The sequence below is a fragment of the Pelecanus crispus genome, chromosome 8, assembly GCF_030463565.1.
Source record: "Pelecanus crispus isolate bPelCri1 chromosome 8, bPelCri1.pri, whole genome shotgun sequence".
Classification (NCBI taxonomy): Eukaryota; Metazoa; Chordata; class Aves; order Pelecaniformes; family Pelecanidae; genus Pelecanus; species Pelecanus crispus.
In genome coordinates, this window is record NC_134650.1 from 1,865,145 (window position 1) to 1,882,496 (window position 17,352).

Below are 17,352 nucleotides of genomic sequence, written 5' to 3' on the forward strand. Positions count from 1 at the left end.
GGCATCGCATTTCAAGGAGAAACACTGCGAGCTGATGGGAGAGCAGAAGAAGGGAGAGACAACCTGATCTTCTAGTCCAGGCCTTTATTAAATCAAACATCTGTCAGTCAGGAACAGGTTTTTGGGTGCCCTCAATGAAACTGCATTATATAGTCTCTTGTGGATTGATTGATTTTTTTTTTTTTTTTGGTAGGGAGTCGTCCTTAATAAATAGGACTTTTGCTATCAAATGGATTTGCTTTCTAAAAAAATGATTCAATGTACCTTAACCCCGTGGGTTTAACTTGCTTTATGAAATGATATTTATCCAAGCTCTGCCTTTAACTAGACACTGAGGCATCAGTTGTGTCCGAGGCAGCTCTTCACAGCCTAATTTTGTTAATTGAGATGCGTAAGGTGGTGGGGAGGGGGTAATACAAAACATAATAGCAGAGTATGCTTGACTTTTGAGATTGGGTGTATCAAAAACGTCACTGGCAGAACATTTTAGAAACATAGTTGAAACCTGATAGGAACAGGGTATTTTTATTATTTCCTGTTCCTTTCTGTTACAGTACAGTGTTACTTTCTCGAAGAAGCTGCCCCTGCCCTTCCCACCCATCCGAAGGAGGGACGCTGTAGGTGCATTTCGTTTTCAGGTAGGTTGAGGTTCCACCCCAATTTGATTGTGTTTTGTTGTAGTGTTGGTCACATTTCAGCATCATAACAAACTTCAGATTTCACTGCCAGTTACAAGAGTTATGAACTGTTTGAGATTGGCTCTAGGTTTAAAACTGTTGTGTCTTTTTACAGCATTTTTGTGTGAAGGGTCTCTGCAATCATAGTATCGGAGACTATATTTTTAAAGAAAGATTTAAGTTCTGGAGTTTGTTACACTTATGCAAAAAAAAAAAAAGTTTTTTTTTACCATTCTGCTGCAGTTTTTTAAAATACGAACCCAAAGTAGAGCTATGTTCCAGTACATTTCAAAATCAGTGTATGTGGAAGAAGTAGGTTTTGTTTAAATTAGAAATGTTTATATAGTATAGTTGTAAATTTTTTCAAAAATAGCCTCTTTGGGAGATTATTTTTAAAGCCAATTTTGGAAGTTTTGTGACGTTGCCAGCGTGACGGGGTTGTCTGTGTGGGATCTCCTGGGAAGCGACTCGCATTTCCATGGGTCAATCCCAGTTCTGAATGCTGTGCTCTGAGCTGCTGTTTTGGGTCAAAAACCGGCAACACGATGCTCCGCTGAGAGGAAAAACTGAATTACGAACCCAAGCAACTAACGAGGAAGAGCGCTTCAAGAAGAAGTCGGCCACGGGTGCCTGCGGCAAGAGGCGAGGGCTGGCTTGGGGGGGTCGGGGTGCTGGGGGTGGTTTTAGGGGTGGGGGAAGAGGGTGAAATAATTATTTGCAAAAATTGAATTCTGCTTCTGCGTGTCTGAGCACAGTGTGCACAGGCTGGAGGCTGGCTGCGCGTGGAATTCTGTGTGGAATTCTGTGTGGAATTCTGTGTAGATAGTTATTGGTGATTACTCTGTGTCCTGTCTTTGGTGAATTAGTTTTCAAGTTGTCAATCCCTCAAAACGTAGTGGGAATGTCGGTTAACAAAAAAAGGGAGGTTTGCTTTCCTGGAGTGCGAGATTTCGGTTCAAACCTGTGATGGCTCGCGCAGGAGAGGGGTTTGTAGTGAGGGGGGGGTCGGTTGCTTCTCCCAAGTAACCAGCGATGGGATGAGAGGAAATGGGCTCAAGCTGCATCACGGGAGGTTTAGGTTGGATATTGGGAGAAATTTCTTCACAGAAATGGCCTCAAGCTGCGGCAGGGGAGGTTTAGATTGGATATTGGGAGAAATTTCTTCACAGAAATGGCCTCAAGCTGCATTACAGGAGGTTTAGATTGGATATTGGGAGAAATTTCTTCACAGAAATGGCCTCAAGCTGCATTACAGGAGGTTTAGGTTGGATATTAGGAGAAATTTCTTCACGGAAAGAGCGGTCAAGCGTTGGAACAGGCTGCCCAGAGAGGTGGGGGAGTCCCCATCACTGGAGGGGTTCAAAAACCGGGCAGACGTGGCACTTTGGGACATGGTTTGGTGGGCATGGGGGTGTTGGGTTGATGGTTGGACTGATGATCTTTGAGGGCCTTTCCAACCTTAATGATTCCTGGTTTTACTTTCATTAAAAAAATAACCCAGCCAGCGAGCCAGGCAACATGAAATTCATTATTCCTCTGCCCTGAGCTGGTGCAGCGGCGGCCCTGGCAGTCTCAGGTGAATGGTCGGACCGGACGATCTCCAAGCCCCTTTCCAGCTCCACCATTCCACGATTTTCTGATTTTAACGGACCCCAACCCCGCCCGCCGCCGCCAGGGGGCGGAGCGCGCGGCAGCCTCCCCCCCCCCACGTGACGCGGGTCACGTGCTGGCGGAGCGGCCGTCGGGCGGTCACGTGAGCGGCGGCGGGGGCTGCGGCGGCGCGGGGGCTGCCGGGAAGCGCGAGGGCCCGGCTGCGGGAGGAGCCGCGGCCCGGCCGGACGGGCGCAGGAGGAGGGAGGCAGGCCCGGAGCCCGGCCCAGGGCTGCCCAGGCCCACCTCGCCGGCCCTCCCCGACCTCGCCTCGCCGCCTGCCCGGCCCCGTCCCGCGATGGAGCGGCGGGACCCCTGGGGAGCCGCCGTCGCCTCCCGCCCGTGAGCCGCTCCCCCCCCTCCCCCGGGCCTCGTCCCGTTCCCCCTCCCCCCCCCCCCCCCTCGCCGGGGGCCGGCCCTGCCCCTGCGCTCCCCGGGCGGTCGGTGAGTGGGCGGTGGCGCCCCCCGCTCCCTCGGGCCTCTTCGTGCCCCGTCCCCCCCCTCCCCGCCCGGCGGGCCGGTGGCGGCAGCCAGGAAATGGTCCGGGCCTAGCGGAGCGGCCAACGGAGGTGAGACGCGGCCGGGGGTTGGGGAGGCGCCGGGGCTCGGCCGCGGGGCAGGGGGGCCCGGCACCGCCGCTGCGGCCCCCGCCGGCGGGGAGGGAAGGGCGGGATCCCGGTAGCGGCCGCCGTCGGGCCCCGCTCTGCCCGCCCCCGCCCCGGCTCGCTGCTCGGGGAGCTTTCCCGGCCCGCCGCCCTGCCTGCCCCGGCGCTCCGTGCCAGCGCTACCTGCGCGGGCCGCGGGTCCCGTCCCCGCCCCGCCGGGCCGCGCCTGCGGGCGGCTGCGGTCGCCCCTTGTCACGGCGCGTCCATCCCGCTTGCGAGCGCGGGGCCGCGGGTGGGTGTCTGTGCCGGCCGCCGCTCCCCCGCCGGCCTGCCCCGGCGCGTCCCCCCTGGCTGGGGAGCCGAGCCCGGGCCGGCCCCGCTGCGGCGGGCGCTTGGGGGGGTTCTGGGTGCTAACGGGGCCCGCGCAGTCCCCTCTCTTCGCTGTCGGCTTTAATCCTTTTCCAGTAATTGACGTCAGGGCTCTTGTTCCTTCCCCTTTGCTCTCTGCGTTTTAGGCCCTGAGCCGCTCCGGGGATGGAGCGGGGTGCTGCGGTGGTCGTAGGAAACGGCTGCGTGTAGGTGCTGCCGAAGGTCGGGAGAAGGGAGACGCGGGGGGTTATTGACAGGCAGTCGCGTCCTCCTGGTGAGTGAGTGCCTGGATAGCTGTTATGCAAAGCGTCATCCCTGAGGAGGAGTGCGCTACACTTCGCAATCAAAGGAGCGATCCCATAATGTTTCTGGAACCTGGGCTGACAAGTGCTTCCCCCTTCCCCCCCCCCCCCCCCCCCCGCTTTTTTTCTTTCCAATGAACAAAACAAAGCAAGAAAGCGTTGAGACGTGTCATGCAGATATTAGTGCTTTCAGTTGCTGTGTCTTTCATCCACTTCTTGAAATGAGAAAGCAGTTAGCTTCATTTGGGGGAAAACGGAGAGTGCTTATACCCATATCTCAAAGCCAGCCTGAAAAGATGATGCTCTAATGAAAAGAGAGCTCCGCTTAGCAGGTGTGGGCTGCTCTGTTTCACAAGCCCGTCTCCTTGGCTTATTACTGTCTTGTTTGGTCGTTTACTTTTGAAGACTGAGGGTTTTCAGTGTTCACATGTTTCCACTGATGTCAGTCAGACCTCCCACTTGCTCCGTGTGAGCCGAACAGGCACTTACTCAGCATCAGTAGTCTTTGAAATTAACTTGTTCTGCTCAAGTCTGTGCTTTTATTTGTCACCTTATTGCCACCTCCCTTCTAGCCACCGAACTTCTCCTCATGGGTGTATTTCTAGTTCCTTATGTTTCCTTAAAACTTCGGAATACTTCTCTTAAGTCTCTGGAACACAGTGCTTTGCAGCCCCGGGGGCGTTATTGCGAAATAGGGTCTAGTCAAGTGCTTTGGAGGAGTGGCTGTAGACTTGATTTGTCATTTCGTTATCTCCTCTGATGACAGAAACATTCTTGAACTCGCAGCGCTACTGTTGCCTTGTCTGCCTTGGCAAGGTGTGATATGTACGGGCTTAGTCACGTAGGTACTGCGTACGGGTATTGAACTGGAGTTACTCGTGATGGTGATCGTGCGGTTCTTGTTGGTCAGTAACAAGAAGGAAAATTCTACCCTTTGGCATTACTAATATCTTGGGTTTCTTAATGTATCAATATTAATTTTTATGATTTCCGAACTGCTATACAGTGTATTTGCAGCTTTGTGCAAGAGTGAGCTCTCCTCTGTTGAACAGTTTTAACAGTCGTGAAAGAAAACAGTAAACTTCAACTCTCATCTCAAAAACGGTTTCAGGTCCCTAATATTTCCTTTAAACGTCCCTGTGCTTCTCATTTTATGACTTTTCTCTTATGTCTCCAACATTGAGAGAGTGAGACTGAGCCCCTGGGGTAGGCTTTTGTGGAAGAAGGCATGCAGCAAGCAAAAAAAAAAAAAAAAAAGAGTAGTTCATATCTGTGTGTTTTGCATTCTTCCCACCTGTAATGATCTGAACTTGATAAAGTATGATAAAACTTCAGTGAAGTATTGCTTGGATTTCTAGGTTGTCTTTTTAGTAAGCTGGAAGGTTCAAATGCTTTTGCATGGTTATGACCCAGCTATTTAATGAGAAGATGCCCCATATTTTTATCTGCAAACACCACACGCTTTGCAATGTTCAGGTTTTGTAGGGAAGTAGTTGCAGCAGCAATCTGTCCTGATGTTACAGTTGGTAGATAATAAGTTGGCACGCACACGCGAGTTCCTTCTTCCTTTTCTAGCTTACAGCTGCTGGCAAGGATGTTCTGCTGCACTTTGTTTTCCACCGTGGTTGCTCCTGGATGTCGGATGTGACTAAGGACATATATGACTTGCGCGTTACTGACCGAGAATGCGCTTCACAGAATCTTTTGAAACAGGCAGGGAGCTCTGTGACCAGGCGATGCCGAAACTGCTGTCCCCCACACGCGTATTTTCAGTGCTTCTGAGAGTTGCCGTAACTGCTGATACCTGCTTCTGATGCCTCCCTTCCTTTCCTTCCTGTTCATCCTCTTGTGAGTTTTTTAATCGTTACTGCTCTTACTCTTTGCTCCAGATCAACAGAAAGCTGCAGTGTTGAGGGTAGAAATTTTAACCAGTCGTACCTGTGTCTGAGGCTGAATCTTGAGAGCTGAGACATGAAATGAGCACCGCTCCTATAGACAGGTGTTGCCCTTGCTGGGCATGCGGAAAGGGTGCGAGCATCTTTCAAGAGGCCGCCTCTACCAGCAGCAACGTGTATGTAGAGCGGGGAGGAAAGTTAGTTGCGTGGTGTTGTATTTGGGGTCTGCCTGTCTGAGGGTGTAAGGATGGTCTGGAGGTTTTAGTGAGTTTGAGGTTTCTTTGCTGCTGCAGTAATTGTTCTCGGCCACATAATTTCGCATTGTTACTCACATGTGGTTTGTTCTACAGGCATGTTTCCTTTCTCTCATGTTACTATAGTCTTACAGTTACCTTCAACAGAGGCTAAGAAACAACTAAACTTGAGTCCACCTGCCTTGTCATTCAATTTTAAGGGAGTTTGTATCAAGAAAGAAGCGATGTTGATGTCATCTTTGCAAAGAGAAAAGAATGCCCCAAACTGTGGGGAGACGGAGAGGCCGTAGGATGAAGAGGGACTGTCTGGAAATGAGTCAGGAAATTTAGGTAGAGGAGGGTTAGATGTATGTACAGTATATTGCGAACTGTTAAAGTAAGAAAATAAAAAATTGGGTTCATAGAATTGCAAAACTGAAGATGAAAGAACTTATCTGGCAATTATTCTTCTCTTGCAGGATTGCTCCTTCTCTGCAGTTACTAATGACTGACGAGATGCTCTCCAGCTTGTGAAATGACAGGGCTTCTGTCACGGCTTAGGAAGTATAGCTGCACAGGCTCCTTCCTGTCACAAAGCTTTTCTCCTAAGTTTAGCCAGCCTGAATTTTTAAAGTAGTACTGTTCCCTTACTGTATGTTTTTCTCTTACGGGAATCCAGATTTATTCTCTCTTTAGATACTTGAACTAGATGTACATATTCCTTTTGAGTTAAGGTTTCCCATTTCGAATAACTGTATCGGTGCTCTCTGAAATGAAAATCTGACGTTGTCCATGACTTTTGTAGAGGTGCCTAGCACAGTGCATAGCTGCAGCGTAGCACGGCTTGCTTCCTTGCCTGGTTCTGTGCCAGCCTCATACGTGCCGTCCAAAATTCCATTTTCCCTGTAGCTGTGATATTGTTTGCCTCATGCACTCTTGTCTCATTTGGTGTCCACCATCTCCCCAGGCTCTCAAATTCTTACTTCTTTCCAAGTTTCTTTCTCCAGCTTTGTGTTTCAAACCTCTTTTTTTCCCTAATGTAGTGAACTATCTTTTCTCCCCAAGTGCATTAGCTTGTAGTTCTTCAAGTTGTCATGTCTCTTGTTCTTACTTGATTTGATAATTCTTGCTGATGAATGTAAAACCTGGTTTATTAACTGGCAGTAGCGCCAGGTACCAACAGGAAAAAAAGAAAAAAAAAATCTTGTCCTCGGTACTGTACAAACATTGAATAAGAGAAGTTCTTGCCCTGAAGTCTTGAACTAATTTTCTTCTGTTAGCAGCTCATTAAGGAAAGTTTTCTTGCACTTCTTTCTGTTGAGCGATGGTACCCAGTCCCAACAATACCTTGCTAGACAGCTCATTGCCCCCTTTTATTGATCTCTGTTATAGTTCATCTTAGCTTTTATTCATGTCATAACATTCATTGATAATTTACTTGAACATGTTGCTTTCTATGACTTACAATTTAAAAAATATAGAGTGTACTTTTACTAATAGTGTAATCCTGTAATGATCGTGTTTTTCAGGGCAGACTGTTCTATCATTCCAGATCTCTGCCTGTGGAACTCTGCAGCCTCACAGCAGTCTCTTGCTATTTATTCTCAGTGCTACACTGGGAGCATAAAGACTAGATGTAGCAGATAACAGGTCAGAATAATGGTGTGGTTCTCTTCAGTGTTAGCACTGGGTTTGCTTTCCTGCAAAGGATTGATGGTTCCCCCGTTACCGGCAGTTTCCAAGAGTAGCTTTAAGATGCATGTCTTTTGGACTGGACTCAACTCCTCAGCTTTTAAGATTAGTGGCTTATTTGTGGAGGGGCAGAAGGGAGCCCTGAAAATGCGTGTGCCCCTCCTGAAGCTCCTGGGAGTAGTTCTCCTGGGACTGGGAACAGTGTTGGAGAATGCGTCAAACTGAAGTGGATCCCTGAACTTGGTGCTTTTAAAATTCTGTAACTTTTACTGTATATGGTGTTAAAATGAGAAGGCACCCAGGTTTTGGTATGCTGTAACCTTATAGTCTCCTGGAAAGGGAGGTGAGTGCTTGGTATCTCACTGTAGTTGGATCATAGATCATTTTATTTGCATACATTTTCCAATTTTAAGGAAAAAATAATAGCTTGTTTAATTTTCAGAACCAAACATTGGAAAAACAGTGTTTCTAACCAGTGACCAGTTAAAAAGTACTCTTCAGACAGGAAAAATTGTTTAAACTTGTCCTCGGCTCAGATTCTAAGATTTCACCAAGGTAAATTGCTCCCTGTTAGATACTTTCCTCAACACTTTCGGTTCCTGCTGAAGTTTCCCACCATTGAACAGTTTCTCTTGCCTAGTTTTTCACTGAAGTGTGGCAGGTACACGTGAGTCTGCTTCGAGAGTTGAATCGCGACCTGTGATCAGGCCGGTGATGTGAGAAATGGAAGCATGTTTCAAATATAGAAACCTAATAAATATGAGTGGAACAGAGCAGATGTTTTGTTGCTCTTCCAGCTGCATACAGCGTGTAGATACCGAGGTAGTAGGCACCTACCCATAGATAGACACGTAGTCATAGATAAATGTACAACCACCCTGAAGCCATTTAAGGCAATGTTAGTTTAACTGGTCCTCCAGCATCAGAAAATCTGGAAACAAGTTGTGATAGCTTTATTTACCCTAGCAGGCAGTTACATTCGGTGCTTTTTTTCTCTTGCGCTTTAGGGCTGCGTAGAACAGTCAGAAACAGAATGCACTTTCCTTAGCGTTAGTGTGATCCTGTTGCACGTGTCTGTTTTTAAATGAATATTTAATATTTATATTGGTTGTCTGCAACGTTTTGATATAAATTAATGCTTCAAAATACTGAACGTGTGCTTCCATGTATGTCACCATCTATGCTAACACTACTATAAAAGCTCAATAGCTGATCATAATTGTACACCTTTGTACATTCGCATGTTTTTTTTTTTTGTCTCTGCATTTAATTTAATTTCCAAAAGACGTTAAAGAGATTTCAGTGATGGAAGTGCTTAAATGGTTTTAATTAGGCTTTGATGTGCACAAATCATTAAACCGAGTAGGATGAGGAGACGAGTCCACAATTCCCTTTGTGTAGTTTGGCTGCAGAGCAACTTGGGGAGTATTTTTCCTATAGGGGAGGGTAAAATCAAAGCAAAAAAAGCCACATCAAAATGGGAACTTAGTTTTTGTGTGATGTTGTGTATTTTGTGGGCAGAGGAGTAACCAGAGTTTCTGGGGAAAAAAAATGAGAAATGTGCCAATCTCATTTTCCAATGTTCCGTTACTATTAGCATAAGCATTTCCTTACTTGAAGATAATTAAAAAATTGCTTGGTCAATGTCCAAATCTGAAAAATTGAGCCATTAAGATGAAAATTTCAGAAAAATTGTATATGGAGAAACAGGTTAAAGGACTTAATGGAGGAACGTGTTGTAAATTTGGTATAGCAGGTTGTACGGTGTTTTGGCATAAATAAGAATGGTAACCTAATGGAAGTTGCTGTGATTGAAAATGCTTGATTTTACAAAGGCGTCTTTAATACTATTTTATTCTTATAACTTCAGGGGCCTCGAAGCGTAAAGATTGGCCAAGATGAGATAAAACGGACTGATATTTTTCCGATCTCACGCCTTTTTTTGATGTGCTGGGTGGTCCTGTATGGAAAAGAGCTTAGTGATAGTTTCGTTTGTCTGTTTTGAGTAGGTTTTTGTATATTTGGGGGGTGGTGGTGGTGGTGGCAGTGGGGTTTTCTTTTTGTTTGTTTGAGATTTACCATTAAACCTTCCAGTTCGTATGTGGTTTGTGTGTCAGTGACTCGTGCTGGTATGTAGCTGCTGCGATGCACGTGGGCTGTAGGCAGAAAGCACTATGGCCACTGGACCTGCTTGATATATTGTCTTAAATTGACTGGTGAAATTTTAGAACCACTCTATTTGATTTTGTCCTTAGGATGCTGATAGGATAAATTAGCATCATATTAAAACGTTGCTCTAACACAGTGAAAACGATGCTGTAGATAGCCTTTAGAAGACAAAGGGTGAAAAGGTTTTTCCTGGAGCAATGATGACTTCTGCTGAAATATCTGCACCAATTATATTTAATGAGGAAAAAATACAAGTAAGAGGTTTGTACTGTGTCACCTTCTTAGCCAATAATTACTAGAAACATGTTTTACTAGGAGAGAGTTGTAACAAGTAGTTTTCAGCTTAAATTTGTTAATCACTAATAACCTCCTAAAAAACGACTTCTTTTTTTTCTTCATTTTTTCCTCCAATTTCCTCTTTTTTAAGAAGAAAAGTTGCATTCTTTTATTGGCAAGATCCCTGCCAAATTGACATTTAAAGATGTTTCCACAGTGTCCCCTTCACGTACATAGTAGGCCCAAATAGCTTGTGTTGATTTTGTTTGTTTGATTAGGGTTTGGATCTTTTGTTTTGTTTTGTTTTTTTTGATAAATCCGATTGCCCTTTGCTCTGCCGATGCAGAGAAGCAGCGCAGGGTGCGTGCGGGAGCACGGGTGGCTGCAGGGACCCGGGTACGCTGCGTGGCACTGCTGCTGCTCTCCGTACGCAGCATGCAGCAGCGTGTATTTATTCAGAGGAAGGTTAAAATACATTCAGGCATGATTTACTGACAGACTCGAAAACTAAAGATGGTCAAAATGGGTGTGGTTTAATCTTGGTTTCTGTGTAAGAGAGGATGAGTACAAAATTCGGATCTCATTGGCTCGTTACAATGGGGTGATTTCTTGCTAGCAGGAGTGTACTTCGTATTTATACAATTTATTTTAATCCATCATACAACTTTTTAAAAACTGTTATGTCTAAGTAAATAGTGAATCATACCTTAAAAAAAATTAATCTTAGCTTGTACTTAATAGAATTCAGTTAATTCAGCCAACAAGGAGGACTTGCAGTCTGTGCCAGTTGGCTAAGAAAGGCAGCAAAACTGTTTAATTGAAGCTGGTTTATCCGCCGTATCGCAGGAAGCTTTAGCAACAAGAAGCGTTTCTTGCCGTGCAATTTCTGTAGCGCTTGAACGCAGTTTTATCTGCTAACAGAGACGTTATCAGGCTTAGGCTTTGTTACAAACTGACACGCTGAACATCTCTGTATGAACCGAACTGGCGTATTGCGTTAGGTGTTTTGAAATTCAACTGAATTTTGACAAGACTTTTGCAAGGGTGCTTGTGTTGTTCCTTAACTTCATACGAGAAAAAGCTTAACTTCTTTCTCTAGTGGCCAGATTCATTGAGTCTCACTGCCTTTAAATTATACAGGTGGTTATGATTCTGTGTTTTGCAGTTTCATGTCTTGTCAAGTCTTTTAGCTTAAAAATACGTTAGGAACAGCAGTTCAGAATCAGCTTGCACAACGCGTTGACTAGTTTATCAAATGCAGAAGTTAAGTTTTTGGTCTGGGTAGACCAAAAACTGTTCACATATCTGCTGCAGAAGATGCTTCATAATTACTTCTGTTCATCATTATCACAGCTCTGGTGTAACTGCGCGGTCCTTGGATGACAGCGGGTTGCACGCGAGCGGTGCTGGCGCTCTGCGGCGCCAACCACGAAGGCACCGTTTGATTCCCGGCTGCCATGCCTGGGACATGGGATCCCTGGGAACAGGGAGCAGCGCAAGGCGTGTTCTGTCCGGGGGGTCTTTGGTGGCTCAGTCTCTTCTTGGTGCTTGTATCTGATAGACCTGTGAGCAGCGTGACTTTTTGCTTTAGGGCCACATCCAGAAAAGTGAGAAAAAGCTGTAAGAACTTTGGGAAGAAAAACCCCCAACTTAACGTCATTAGGGGGGGAGAAAAGGTAATGCCATTTTATTAAAAGGGTTTGTATTAACGTTTATCAACTGTTTTCCTGAAGTAATTGATACTATATTAAATGTCTTGATACTCAGTGGCTGCTGAAACTGTAATGTTTTTCTTGATCTGCTTACAGGGATTACAAAATACAGGTGGCTTTTAATAGGTAGGATGAAAGGTTAAAACTTTCCAACTTTTTAAACTAGTGTTTGTTTGGAAGCACTGCACATCAAAGCTGTGGCTTTCCTGCTGAATTTCAGCTTACCTCTGTAGATAGTTCTGGTCCCTTCCTCTCGCTTCAAAGTTTTTTTTGCTTTGTCTGCAAATCTTAAATACTCCCCAGTGGGTTTTTTCCAAAGTTTAACTAATGCGCACTCTCATCATCTTGGCGTACTTAAATTTAAAAATAAAGTTTTAAGTTATTGGAAAGTATCCCAGGTCTCAGAGCTGTCACGTCATTCACATGTTAATAGCAGTTTTTAGACAGGTAGCAAATGGTGATGAATTTGGTAAATGTTCTGCATACAAGTTAGGGTTGAAAACTGGGAATCAGAGTTAAAATTCTTATTCTCTCTTTTCTGGTACTCAGAATTGTGGATTTTAAGAAGTCTATGAACCCTTCCAGTTTTCAAAATGCAAAGCAATCCTGGAAATACCGTAAGTGCTAACGGAGACCATTGGTGCTATGTGAGTTCAAGCCATCACTTTTGTAAAGATACTTCCATGCCGACACGCATGAACTCAGTTGGCTTTTTGATGCTTCCCCTCCGCTCCTTTTGGTTGGTCTGGTAACAGTCTGGAAACTTAATTCACTTTGTTGTGCTACTCAGCCTTTCTGTACCGTACCTCAAGTGTTTTCCCATGTTTCTGAAGAGAGTTACATCACAAAATGGTGAAGTTCCTTAACGCTGGCTAGTCTGCTGACACGCTCTCCAGCATCCTTCTGCTCTTGTTGCGTCAGGCATAACCGTGCTGCTTGTCAACTGGTGCAGACAAAGCCCACCTGTGAAACTGCAATGCAAAAAACAGGCAGTGTAATTTAATGAGACTTTTGTGGATTTGGGGGTTTTTTGTTGTCGTTTTGTTCTAAACGGGTTGCTTATTCCTGCTCTCTGTAATGCTGATGTGACTATTTTGGGGGCCATGGAGCATTCAAACTTCTCTGTGTTTTAAAAGAAAACCCCTGCCCCCAAAATACCTATTTTGAGCCTGCACAGATTTCCCTAATTCAGCTTAACCTTAAATTTATTAATTTATTAATTAATAAATGGCTGTGTCAGCACAACCAGGAGAGTGGTGCAGGGCAGGAGCACGACACGGGATGGGCGCTGCTTTGGGCGTCTGCCCTGGGCCGGGGACTTGGAACCGCGCCCATGCTATCCGTTCAAATGTCAAAAATTGCCTTTTGCTTTAAGTACCAAGTAGAGGTGGGCACAGGATGTATTAATAGCCCCAAAATATTTTATTACTGATGCTTGTGCTGTGGAGATACATCAAATAAAAGTTGTGTTTAGAAAATAAGCTGCGCTTGAAAGAACAAGGGGAAGAGGCAGAGATGCTATCGGTATTCATACAGAGTTGTCATGTGGAAGAGACCTTACTCCTGCCAGCCGTTACAAAAGACCTAAGTGGTTTGTACAGTGGCAGAATTGATCATATCAATGTTCATTATGAGATGGTACATTCATAATGTACCATCTCGTGTTCATTTTAGTGTGTTATGCAGCAGAGTGTGTGAACCTTGGTTACGATAGGAAGTCTGAGATAAATGTCTTGTGAGGCAGCGCAGAGGGATGATCTTTCAGTAGGGCTGGAGGAAATGGCAGTTAAACCTGGGTAATGTATGTGATAAACTTCTTCGCTCCTTGCTTTTTCTGTACTTCTGTTAAGATGGGAGAAGGATGTGAACCTTGGAACAAGTGTGATTTTTCCCTTTTGCCTTGTCACTCTTAGTTTAGATGGCACCTCGTTAAAACATTGTCTGCTGTTTCAAATCTTACACAGAGCGTATTTATCAGAGAATTTGTGTGAAGTGACTCCTTTCTTAAACCTAATGCCGTAGAGTTCATAACACTCAAATGTAACAATGCCTTTTATGAAAGTACATTAATGTGAGGAAGTCAGAACTATAATAGCCAGATTAATGTTGGATGTCTGAATAACTATTGCTTAATAAAATTTAAACACCAATTGTCTTGGCTTCAAAGTTTAAACAGAAGAACATGTAGACACAGGAATTCGGTTATTAAGTTTCTGCCCAATTAAACTGCAGAATATTGTTGGGAAACAGTATTAGAATATGCTTTGGTTAGCCTGTGTGGACATGAAAAGATTGCATGTAAAAAATTTGCGTTCTTGATGCTCCATCTTTTCGCTGTGCAAATTATAGAACCTACCAGCAATGGAGAATTGAAAGGATGAGAATGTCATCGTTTGAGTGTGAGATTGAACTGGGTTGGAGTTTTCTGCATTGAGATTTGCATGAGAAACAAATTGGTGTTCCCAGTGGATGGCAGAGCTCTGTTGAGTTCAGTCTGCACTGTAGTGCTTTTGGTTTTGTTATCTCCTGAACTGTAGGACGTCAGGGTCGAGCTTCAGGTGATGTTAAGAGTATCGTTGCCTTGGTTGAGAAAGCCTCGTATCCCTGAAAGTAGTTTTGTTATTGCAAAGTGTAGCAAATAGAAATGCAAACACTTGGGAAGGCAGTGGTGAAATTCTGCTTTGCTTAACAGCAGAAATGAGTTTTACTTCCCTCTTCTGGCTCAGGCTCGGTTACTGATAACAAGAGTACGTTCTCGGTCTTACCTGACTTGGCATTGCGGTAGGTGCAGAAAATGACAATTTTAGTAGATTATGGCTTTGTTTTGTCACAGCGTTCAATCTTGGAGATATTCCTTTCCTCTGAGAGTCAGTAAGGGCACTGTTGGCTCATCCCTCCATGGGGTCTGTGCTATCCGCGTGTGCCTTTGCTTTCTGGCAGGTAGAGGGACAGTTGATGGAGGAACGAGCCTTCCTCTGCTCTTTGCGTCCTCCGAAGGAGGAGGGAGGGGCAGTTGTGCTGTCGCTTCATGGACTTCCCTGTTTCTCTACCGTTTCTGAAGAGACAGGGCGAAAAGGAGAGGCCAAAGCTGATGTTCTGTGAGCAGCTCTGCTCTGTATGAAGAGCTGGGAACTTTGTTTCTGCGAGCTGGGCAGCGGTTGCCTCTTCCTGTCCATAAATGGGATAGAAAAAAGAAAAAATAGGCAGAGCCGATAGCCTCAGGTCTGCTTATTTTCAGAGCAGATAGGGACTATTTCTTTGGAATGGCTCTTCGGGTGGGAGCTACCAGCCTTGCAGAAGAGTCTGGGCGGTGTGGCGTGGTCCCTTCATGGTTTTCTGTGCCGAACCAAGAGTGACCTGCAATCGTGGCAGTGTCGTTAGAGCTTGTCCGTGATAGCGACACAAAATAAAACCGACGCCTGTGTAAGGTTAATCAGGGAAAAGGGGGGACCAGACATTTTCACTACCCTGTAATTGGCACAAAAATAGGATGTGTTAAAGAACGGGTAGTTTTGGATCTATTAAGATCCCTTGAGTAAATTACATCAAACCAGTCTTGCAAATTCTTCCTGGATGTAATCAGTTTTAAGCTATTTTAGTAGTATGTTTTAGGGATGGACTTAAAACTTGGTTTTAAATGAGCTGTATTGCAGCTGAAGTTAGACGTTTCCTCCTTAATTTGGCTTCTAAAATCCAGTTGCTGAGTGTTAACTTTTACCTCCGTCAAAATGCAGTCCTTGCTTCTATGTGCTGAATAATGATGAATATGATGAATAACATACCCGTTTCTCATCGGAACTTGTTTAATGAGACGTTGCACTTACAGAACCTCTTCAGTTCCGAAGGATCGATCCCCAAGTCCTTTCTCAGTAGTTAGTGTTGAGTTACAAATCATCACTAGAACTCTTAAACCCATCATTGAGGTCTGGGGGCTTCTCAAGTGGATGATGCTGCCTGGCTGATACTTGGAGAACGCGATACAGCTTTGGGGAACGAAGGCGGGAACCTGGCAGATAAAACTAAAGAGCAGGGTGCAATTACGTGCATCGTCGCTTGACTGAGACACTGGAATTAACAACATGCTCTTACAAAAAGTCCTGTGAAATTTTTCTCGGCTAACGGTGGTGAAGGATTTGTGCTCGTTTGAGAAGCAGCGGCAAGTCCAGGCGTATAGTGCTTTCTTGGGGATTTCTGCGGTGTGTCGGAGCTGAGTAGGAAGGAGAAGTGCTTAGAGCAAACTGCCAGCGCTGCCCTCCCTGGTAGTTCTCATCAAACATTAACCTGACCTAGGCTAACTTGGGGGTTTTATTATTCTTTTTTTTTTTTTTTTAGAGCTCTCCTACCCTCACAGTACATACAAAGGTGTTCACATCCAGCTCTTGCAGTACTTTATGATCGCGTTGTTGAATGTGTGGAAGGAATCCCTGACATGAAGGGTGGGATAGCAACATTTATGTTTATAATACAGAAATGAGAAACATTTATGCTTATGTTAACAGTGAATCACTGGTTTGTATTTGTAAAAAATGATTTTGTAAAAAAAGTGGAGTACTTCATCCTTTTGAACCGTTGTTTTTTCCTGTTTCTTGACACGTATGAATATTATTTTAATTCTCTGTAAACTCTTGTTCTTAGTTTTGTTCCTTATTTCAGTGTTACAAAACTCTGTGAAGACAACTTTGATGATTGTAGTGCTTCTGTGTTTGCAACATTGTGATTGTCCTTTAAGCTGTACCTGGAGAAGCATGCTATTTTGTGCAAAATTGTGTCGTTTTAGTAGGAAATGTTTCATTTTTTCCCTGCCTTTTTTTTCTTCTTTACCATGACATAGAAAGCTAGAAGTTAAGACTATGCATTCACTTTTATGTGATAAGTATTAAATAGTTCTTGGTGACACCAGAGCATGTTCCTGTTTTGTGTGTTGGGGGGTGGTTTGTTCATTTTGGTGTTGCAGGGCAGTTATTTTTTAATGTCTCCCTTTTTTAACAGATCTTATGTGAGTGCATTTGTATTAAAGCTGACAGATAGCGTTTTAGGATTGCGTACGTGATTTTTAGTGACAGGATTAGTAGCGATGCCATACTCAATGCACAAGTTGGGAGAAGCATGCCATGCCAACTCCTTAGATGCTCCTTGCTGTTCATGGTACAAGTAAGGAAAACATTTTAAATGAGTAACAGGTATCTTTGGGAGAGAGTTGGATGCAGCATTAAGGCAGTTTCTGGTATTTTTAAATGCCTTCTGAAGACATATCATTCCTTATTATAAGCAGGATTTTCAGCTTTTTTCCCACCTTTTTTAAAAAAAAAAAATTGAGTTGTCTGTGCTTCGCAGAGCTGGGTGTGCCCTGCGCAAAGCACAAGATATTGTGCGTTCTCTCTGAAGACTGTTTATCGTTCATGGCCAAATGTTGTCAAACAAAATTTGTGTTTCATCACAGCCAATTAACCGGCGCTGGATATATGAACTGTTTGATTTCTCTCGCTTATGAAACCAATTCACATAGAAAAAAGCCTTTGAGTTAAATGAGGATGTCTTGAAGGAAGTCAAGGTGTTGTAAATGTGCTTTGAAGATCCACTGATGCCTGGTTGAAAAGTGGTGGGTTTGGATCGTGCTGCGCGTGGAGGGTTCCTCGGGCGGACGCTCACCTTTGATGGTTTTGCCTTCCGGTGTCTGGGAAGATGGAGCAACGCTGGTGAGGGTGCTGGTGAACTTGCGCGACGACAGGCACTTGGATGCCTGCTGTGGTTCAGGAGGGGTGAGAAGTAGGC

General features: G+C 44.7%; 1 protein-coding gene across 4 annotated transcripts in view; it reads left to right on the forward strand.

The window, feature by feature from the left end:
- The first annotated feature begins 2,834 nt into the window (after window positions 1-2,834).
- AFF4 (ALF transcription elongation factor 4) overlaps window positions 2,835-17,352 on the forward strand; it is a 52,109-nt gene continuing 37,591 nt past the window's right edge. For 3 of the 4 annotated variants that reach the window (XM_075715395.1, XM_075715397.1, XM_075715399.1), the window contains exon 1: window positions 2,835-2,896. The gene's annotated coding sequence lies outside the window, so the exon portion shown is untranslated. Of the gene's footprint in view, window positions 2,897-3,509; window positions 3,576-17,352 lie in introns of those variants that run through there. The other variant, XM_075715396.1, reaches the window with a different exon arrangement.